The sequence below is a fragment of the Euprymna scolopes genome, chromosome 33, assembly GCF_053919585.1.
Source record: "Euprymna scolopes isolate OS-2025 chromosome 33, ASM5391958v1, whole genome shotgun sequence".
NCBI classification, from domain to species: domain Eukaryota; kingdom Metazoa; phylum Mollusca; class Cephalopoda; order Sepiida; family Sepiolidae; genus Euprymna; species Euprymna scolopes.
The window spans coordinates 18,103,096-18,113,099 of NC_136514.1; the positions used below are offsets into that span (position 1 = coordinate 18,103,096).

The following is a 10,004-nucleotide window of genomic DNA, read 5'->3' on the forward strand; positions in this document are numbered from 1 at the left end:
ATATTCGGCATAATCACGTTGACACACCGGTTCCCGTCAGATCACCGAAGTTAAGCAACGTTGAGCCTGGTCATTACTAAAATGGGTGACCAATTTGGGAAGTCCAGTTGCTGTATGTAGGAGGACGTCGACACCTCCCTGCAAAAAGTTGCAAAAACCTAACGTCGTCATCTCCCCTAACGGGGATATACATGCGACTGGGGATCGCTTGTGAATTGCATACTCTCATAAAACGTCTTTCTTCGGAGGAAGCCGGTTAAACCCTTAATAGGGGTGGCGCTGACTGCACACATATATATAAAGCTGATTTTTGTCGCACTATCTAAAAAAAATACGGAAATAGAGATATACTTAGTTGACAAATATTTATTAACTAAAAATTAAATTATCCATATGCGAAAGTATTATAATATATAACAATCGATATAAAATTGGCTATAATGATATATACGAAATCTCCATAAATTAAAATATCATATTCAAGCTTGTTTTACGATCGTGCGTCCATACTAACTTAGATAAATATGTTTGCAAATTTAACAAAAGATAAAATCAGGGCGTCTCCATTTACGCTGCCCATTCACAGAATGCCAAGATCAATACATTACATATAAAAGAGTCCACTCGGGAATTTCCCCGTTTGCGCTTGTTAACTTGATTGCTAAGGGTTATTAATTATAATATTAATAATGGTAAATATTGTTTACTGTGGCATTGTCAGAATAATTATAGAAATGACTGATATTAATAAATAAACATGAGGTATGCATGTCGGGTTCTTCTGCCAGTATTATATAACACCGTATTCATGTTAATCCTGCATTAAATTTAGATGACTAAAAACAATTAGTATTAGCAGCGTTTTGGTCTTCATCTATATATATAAAAGGCAAAAATCGGTGTGTATGTATGTATGTATGTATGTTTGTTTGTAACGCTAAAACTTTTGACAGACACAACCAAAGTTGACAAATTAGGTAGCATATTGCACCTTGATCACCCGGATGACAAATATCGAAATTTCACGTCAAACGGACAACTAGAAGGGGGTTAACTGATCATTTTTCTCCCAGGGGGGCCCCCCCAAAAAACCTGTCATTTTAACATTATTCATTAGCTGTCACGTGACGTGACGTCAGCTCAGTAAAATGTCGGCTACGCTGAGCCTCTGACGTACATTAAAGCTGCCTGCGAGGAATATCATTGATACTATAACACAGTTAAATATTAGTTTAAGAGTCGAACCGTTATTACCAACGGATTTATCGCACTTCAAAAAGAAGAATCCCAAAATTACATAAAAATTGACGTAGGGAAAATGTTTTTATTTTTGCTTGAAGTTTTTTACCGGCGAAGAAAGATGACTATGCTCTTTGCTATAGTTTACCATGTAAACAAGGCTTTAGCCATTTTGTTTTTACCTCCTAACTCTGTTAAACTGGAAGGGGGAGGGGTGGCTATCAGTATAAGGCCGCTTAAATACACGAAAATTACTTTTATACGAGTTTGTTTTCTTATGAATGGAACCGCGTTTATAGGGGGGAGGGGGGAGGAGGCAATGTGCACAGTCTCCCAAGCATTACCTACTATAAAAAAAGATGCACATTTACCCTCTTCTCTCACCCTCTTTCTCTCTCTCTCTCTCTCTTTCTCTTCTCTCTCTCACTCTCTTTCTCTATCACCCTCTTCTCTCTCTCTCTTTCTCTTCTCTCTCTCATCCTCTTTCTCTCTCTCTCACCCTCTTCTCTCTCTCTACCTTTTTCTCTTCTCTCTCGCACCCTCTTCTCTCTCTCTCACCCGCTTCTCTCTCTCTACCTCTTTCTCTTCTCTCTCGCACCCTCTTCTCTCTCTCACCCGCTTCTCTCTCTCTACCTCTTTCTCTTATCTCTCTCTCTCTCTCAACCTCTTCTCTCTCTCTCTCTTACCCTCTTCTCTCTCTCACTCTCTGTGTACACCTTTTTCTCTTCTCTCTCTCTCTGACCCTCTTTCTCTCTCTCTCACCCTCTTTTTCTGCTCTCTCTCACCCTTCTCTCTCTCTCTCTCTACCTCTTTCTCTTCTCTATCACCCTCTTTCCCTGCTCTCTCTCACCTTCATCTCTCTCTCTCTCTACCTATTTCTCTTCTCTCTCTCTCCCTCTGCTCTCTCTCACCCTCTTCTTTCTCCCTCACCCTCTTCTCTCTCTCTCTACCTCTTTCTCTTATCTCTCTCTCTCACTACCCCTCTCTCTCTCTGTCTTACCCTCTTCTCTCTCTCTCTACCTCTTTCTCTTATCTCTCTCTCTCACTACCTCTCTCTCTCTCACCCTCTTCTCTCTCTCACCCTCTTTCTCTCTTACCCTCTTCTCTCTCTACCTCTTTCACTTCTCTCACCCTCTTTCTCTCTCACCCTCTTTCTCTGCTCTCTCTCACCCTCTTCTCTGCTCTCTCTCACCCTCTTCTCTCTCTACCTCTTTCTCTTCTCTCTCTCTCACCCTCTTCTCTCTCTCTTACCTATTTTGTAATATATATATATAGATATATATATTGTACAAACTATTGTACAAACTATTACCACTTATCAAGGCCTATAGGCCACTCGAGGATGAAAGTTTAAAAGTGCACAGTAGTCAAATTCGGCAAAGATGACGGAACCGCTTTAAGAGGAGGATGAATTATTCAGTGACTCCAACCTATTTTGTTACATATATGTATGTATATATTTTTGTAAAAAATATATATTACTACTTATCAAGGCCCATAGGACACTCGAGGATTAGAGTTGAAAAGTGCACAGCAGTCAAATCTGGGAAAGAGGATGGAACCGCTTTAACGGGAGGATGAGTTATTCAGCGACTCCAACCTATTTTGGTATATATATATTTATATCTATATTTATTTTTAAATATATATTACCACTTATCAAGGCCCATAGGCCACACGAGGATGAGAGTTTAAAAGTGCACAGTAGTCAAATTCGGCAAAGATGATGGAACCGCTTTAAGAGGAGGATGAATTATTCAGTGACTCCAACCTATTTTGTTATATATATGTATGTATATATTTTTGTAAAAAATATATATTACTACTTATCAAGGCCCATAGGACACTCGAGGATTAGAGTTGAAAAGTGCACAGTAGTCAAATTCGGGAAAGAGGATGGAACCGCTTTCACGGGAGGATGAGTTATTCAGCGACTCCAACCTGTTTTTTTATATATATATTTATATCTATATTTATTAAAAAATATATATTACCACTTATCAAGGACAATAGGCCACTCGAGGATGAGAGTTGAATAGTGCACTGTATAAAAAATACGGTAAAGAGGATGGAACCGCTTTAACGGGAGGATGAGTTATTCAGCAACTCCAACCTATTTTTTTATATATATATATATATATATACTTTTATTAAAAAATATATATTACCACTTATCAAGGACAATAGGCCACTCGAGGATGAGAGTTGAAAAGTGCATAGTAGTAAAATTCGGGAAAGAGGATGGAACCGCTTTAACGGGAGGATGAGTTATTCAGCGACTCCAACCTATTTTTTATATATATATATATATATATATATATATATTTATAACAAAAATATATTACCACTTATCAAGGCCCATAGGCTACTCGAGGATAAGAGTTGAAAAGTGCACATTAGTCAAATTCGGGAAAGAGGATGGAACCGCTTTAACGGGAGGATGAGTGATTCAGCGACTCCAACCTATTTTGTTATATATATATATATATATATATATATATATATATTTTGTACAAACTATATATTACCACTTATCAAGGCCCATAGGCCACACGAGGATGAGAGTTTAAAAGTGCACAGTAGTCAAATTTGGGAAAGAGGATTTAATCGCTTTAATAGAAGGATGAATTATTCAGCGACTCACACCTGTTTTGGTATATATATATATATATTTATAAAAAAATATGTATTACCATTTATCAAGGCCCATAGGCCACTCGAGGATGAGAGTTAAAAAGTCCACAGTAGTCAAATTTGGGAAAGAGGATGGAACCGCTTTAACAGGAGGATGAGTTATTCAGCAACTCCAACCTATTTTGTTATATATATATATATATATATATATATATATATTTTTCATAAAATATGTATTACCACTTATCAAGGCCCATAGTCCACTCGAGGACGAGAGTTGAAAAGTGCACAGTAGTCAAATTGGGGAAAGAGGATGGAACCGCTTTAACGGGAGGAAGAGTTATTCAGCGACTCCAACCTTTTTTTTTATTTTGTAAAAAATATATATGACCACTTATCAAGGCCCAGAGGCCACTCGAGGATAAGAGTTGAAAAGTGCACAGTAGTCAAATTTGGGAAATTTGTTATATATCTATTTTTTTGTTACTTAGGCATTTCCACTTATCAAGGCCCAGATACATCTCGAGGATAAGAGTTAAATGTGCACAGTAGTCAATTGGACAATAAGGCCCAGAGGCCACCCGAGGATAAGGGTTGAAAATGGCAGTAGTTAATTGGACAACATAGTAATCGTTAGTAATGGAAAGTCGGGAAATTTGTTATATATATATTTATATTTTGTTTAGATAGGCATTACCACTTATCAAGGCCCAGAGGCCACTAGAGGATAAGTGTTGAAAAGTGCAGTAGTCAATTGGACAAAATATAGTAATTGTTAGTAATGGAAATTCAGTAAATTTGTTATATATATATTAATATTTTGTTAAATACGCATTACCACTTATCAAAGCCCACAGGCCACTCGAGGATAAGGATTGAAAAGTGCACCGTAGTAGTCGGTTGTAATGGAAATGCGGGATATTTGTAATATACCTATTTTTTGTTACTTAGGCACAACCACTTATTAAGGCCCAGAGGCCACTCGATGGTATTACCACTTATCAAGGCCCAGAGGCCACTCGAGGATAAGCGTTTAAAAGTGCAGTAGTCAATTGGACAATATAGTAATCGTTAGTAATGGAAATTCAGTAAATTTGTTATATATATGTATATTTTGTTACATACGCATTACCATTTATCAAGGCCCAGAGGCCACTCGAGGATAAGGATTGAAAAGTGCACAGTAGTCAATTGGACAATATAGTAATCGTTAGTAATGGAAATTCAGTAAATTTGTTATATACCTATTTTTTGTTACTTGGTCATTTCCACTTATCAAGGCCCAGAGGCCACTCGAGCATAAGAGTTAAAAAGTCCACAGTAGTCAATTGGACAATAAGGCCCAGAGGCCACCCGAGGATAAGGGTTAAAAAGTGCAGTAGTCCATTGGTCAATATAGTAATCGTTAGTAATTACTACTTCTCAAGGCCCAGAGGCCACTCGAGGATAAGGGTTGAAAAGCGCAGTAGTCAATTGGACAATACAGTAATCGTTAGTAATGGAAATTCAGTAAATTTGTTATATATATATATATTTATATTTTGCTAAATACGCATTACTACTTATCAAGGCCCAGACGCCACTCGAGGATAAGGGTTGAAAATATTCAACAAATTTTTTATCTACAGATTAGAAAATTTGTATATAGGGTATTCAGACATATGGAATATATCTAGCATAATCTATCTATTATATCTATAAAAGTCAGAATGTTTGTGTGTGTGGGTGTGTGTGAGGTAGAGAGAGAGAGAGAGAACAATTCTTAACCTATATATTCAACAAATTTTTTATCTACAGATTTTAAATTTGTTATAAAGGGTATTCATACATACGGAAATATATCTAGCATAATCTATCTATTATATCTACAAAAGTGAAAATGTGTGTGTCTGTGAGAGAGAGAGCAATTCTCAACCTATATAATCAACAAATTTTTTATCTACAGATTAGATAATTTGTATATAGGGTATTCAGACATATGGAAATATATCTAGCATAATCTATCTATTATATCTATAAAAGTGAGAATGTTTGCGTGTGTGTGTGAGGTAGCAAGAGAGAGAGAGACAGAGCGAGAGAACAATTCTCAACCTATATATTCAACAAATTTTTTATTTACAGATTTGAAAATTGGTATATAGGGTATTCAGACATATGGAAATATATCTAGCATAATCTATCTATTATGTCTATAAAAGTGAGAATATGTCTGTGTGTGAGAGAGAGAGAGTAAGAACAATTCTCACCCTTTATATTCAACAAATTTTTATCTACAGATTAGAAAATTTTTATATAGTGTATTCAGACATATGGAAATATATCTAGCATAATCTATCTATTATATCTATAAAAGTGAGCATGCGTGAGAGGAGAGAGAGAGAGAGAGAACAATTCTCAACCTATATACTCAACAAATTTTTTATCTACAGATTTGAAAATTTGTATATAGATTATTCAGACACATGGAAATATATCTAGCATAATTTATCTATTATATCTATAAAAGTGAGAATGTGTGGGTGTGTGAGAGAGAGAATGAGAGAGAACAATTCTCAGCTTATATATGCAACAAATTGTTTATCTACAGATCCGAAATATCACATTTGTATAGAAGTAGAAATCTGGATACCTATTCTGATACCTAATAAAAGAAAGGACACTCTTTGGGGCGGATTTTGATGATAACAAGTCACTAATAAGAAATTATAATAAACATTGAAATAATTTAAGAATTTTATCAAAATAAAATTGCATGGTAATCACCCAATTTCTGCCACAAAATTTTGATTGGCAAAACTCATAAACAGAAAATATATATTTTCTAATTTCATCTTTTTTTTTATATAATCTGATTTGATGTTTTCCTTAATATTCAAATCACTATATTTTGCTGCTTAATATCAAATACAGCAAATGAGTTATTTTTTATGCATCAAACAATTACATTTTCTCATTCATCCAAACTAATCACTGAACATCAATTTCATATTTTCTTCACTAAAATATTACTGTGCTTGATGTCATCAAGTGGAGCGGATCATTTTTTTTTCATTTGTTCACACATTTTTCCAATTTATATATATTTTGTCTAAGATTCTTAGCCTATGTCATTGCATACCAAGCTGTTTATTAAAAGTTACGGTTCACTGTAAACACATACGTTACACCAAAATAAAAACGCTTCAGATAATGTCTTGATATTCAATTAAGTTTCTCACATGACATCTTATGAAGTTAGTAGAAATGTTACAGACTTTTGAATCTCAAACACTTTCAATACTGTGCACTGATATTTTCTTTTTTGGAATATAAGCACATTCATGATTTTTTTTTACAAACGTCAACAAATTTCACAATGTGTAGCAATGTACTGAAACAATTATAAAAATATTTGTTTTTATTTTGGATGATGCAGGGCATCCGAAGAGAGATTTTTCTAACAAAATGAAAGTATAATTTTTAGCAATAGGTATCTAGGAAAAGGCCACTACATACGTTATAAATTCCAAATTTCCACAACCTGGCAAATACTGGTACACGCTAGCAAATTTAGATTTGCAATTACAGAATATGATTCTAATTTTTTCCTTTGCTCTTTATTCTAACACTACACTAAGTTTACTGTTTTATTTCGCTACAGTTGATATTGTGTAGAACAATAAGAAAATCATAGTGAACAATGCATTCAACAAAATTTCACACACATTTCTAGATACCTATATCTAATAAGTTCAAAAGAAAGGACACACTTAGGGAGGTATTTTGGTGGTCAAGTCACTAAATAGAGATTAGCTGGTTTCCCGGCATAGCCCAGGATGTAATAAAGATTGACTGAAATACATGTTCTAGCTGGTTTCTAGGCGTTGCCAGGGATGTAATATAGACACATTATGTTGTATATTACCTGTTCTCTTCTCCCTAAGGTAAAACAATTTCATATACATGCTGTAAATTACCTATGCTAGGGATAAAACATGAACAATACCAGTCCGGGGGTAGATAAAACAAATAATACATAGAGATGAAAGATTCGTCTCCCCTAAGAATAAAACATATGTTCAATATCTGCTTTTGTTTTTTCATTGTTTATACGGTCCCGAGCAACGCCGGGTAGCCCTGCTAGTCTATATATATAAAAGGCAAAAATCGGTGTGTATGTATGTATGTATGTATGTTTGTTTGTAACGCTAAAACTTTTGACAGACACAACCAAAGTTGACAAATTAGGTAGCATATTGCACCTTGATCACCCGGATGACAAATATCGAAATTTCACGTCAAACGGACAACTAGAAGGGGGTTAACTGATCATTTTTCTCCCAGGGGGGCCCCCCAAAAAACCTGTCATTTTAACATTATTCATTAGCTGTCACGTGACGTGACGTCAGCTCAGTAAAATGTCGGCTACGCTGAGCCTCTGACGTACATTAAAGCTGCCTGCGAGGAGTATCATTGATACTATAACACAGTTAAATATTAGTTTAAGAGTCGAACCGTTATTACCAACGGATTTATCGCACTTCAAAAAGAAGAATCCCAAAATTACATAAAAATTGACGTAGGGAAAATGTTTTTATTTTTGCTTGAAGTTTTTTACCGGCGAAGAAAGATGACTATGCTCTTTGCTATAGTTTACCATGTAAACAAGGCTTTAGCCATTTTGTTTTTACCTCCTAACTCTGTTAAACTGGAAGGGGGAGGGGTGGCTATCAGTATAAGGCCGCTTAAATACACGAAAATTACTTTTATACGAGTTTGTTTTCTTATGAATGGAACCGCGTTTATAGGGGGGAGGGGGGAGGAGGCAATGTGCACAGTCTCCCAAGCATTACCTACTATAAAAAAAGATGCACATTTACCCTCTTCTCTCACCCTCTTTCTCTCTCTCTCTCTCTCTTTCTCTTCTCTCTCTCACTCTCTTTCTCTATCACCCTCTTCTCTCTCTCTCTTTCTCTTCTCTCTCTCATCCTCTTTCTCTCTCTCTCACCCTCTTCTCTCTCTCTACCTTTTTCTCTTCTCTCTCGCACCCTCTTCTCTCTCTCTCACCCGCTTCTCTCTCTCTACCTCTTTCTCTTCTCTCTCGCACCCTCTTCTCTCTCTCACCCGCTTCTCTCTCTCTACCTCTTTCTCTTATCTCTCTCTCTCTCTCAACCTCTTCTCTCTCTCTCTCTTACCCTCTTCTCTCTCTCACTCTCTGTGTACACCTTTTTCTCTTCTCTCTCTCTCTGACCCTCTTTCTCTCTCTCTCACCCTCTTTTTCTGCTCTCTCTCACCCTTCTCTCTCTCTCTCTCTACCTCTTTCTCTTCTCTATCACCCTCTTTCCCTGCTCTCTCTCACCTTCATCTCTCTCTCTCTACCTATTTCTCTTCTCTCTCTCTCCCTCTGCTCTCTCTCACCCTCTTCTTTCTCCCTCACCCTCTTCTCTCTCTCTCTCACCCTCTTCTTTCTCCCTCACCCTCTTCTCTCTCTCTCTCTACCTCTTTCTCTTATCTCTCTCTCTCACTACCCCTCTCTCTCTCTGTCTTACCCTCTTCTCTCTCTCTCTACCTCTTTCTCTTATCTCTCTCTCTCACTACCTCTCTCTCTCTCACCCTCTTCTCTCTCTCACCCTCTTTCTCTCTTACCCTCTTCTCTCTCTACCTCTTTCACTTCTCTCACCCTCTTTCTCTCTCACCCTCTTTCTCTGCTCTCTCTCACCCTCTTCTCTGCTCTCTCTCACCCTCTTCTCTCTCTACCTCTTTCTCTTCTCTCTCTCTCACCCTCTTCTCTCTCTCTTACCTATTTTGTAATATATATATATAGATATATATATTGTACAAACTATTGTACAAACTATTACCACTTATCAAGGCCTATAGGCCACTCGAGGATGAAAGTTTAAAAGTGCACAGTAGTCAAATTCGGCAAAGATGACGGAACCGCTTTAAGAGGAGGATGAATTATTCAGTGACTCCAACCTATTTTGTTACATATATGTATGTATATATTTTTGTAAAAAATATATATTACTACTTATCAAGGCCCATAGGACACTCGAGGATTAGAGTTGAAAAGTGCACAGCAGTCAAATCTGGGAAAGAGGATGGAACCGCTTTAACGGGAGGATGAGTTATTCAGCGACTCCAACCTA

At 36.6% G+C, this 10,004-nt stretch overlaps 1 pseudogene; it reads left to right on the forward strand.

Annotated features, from left to right (window-relative positions):
* LOC145258601 (5S ribosomal RNA) lies at positions 1-119 on the forward strand (annotated as a pseudogene).
* The last annotated feature ends 9,885 nt before the right edge of the window (positions 120-10,004 follow it).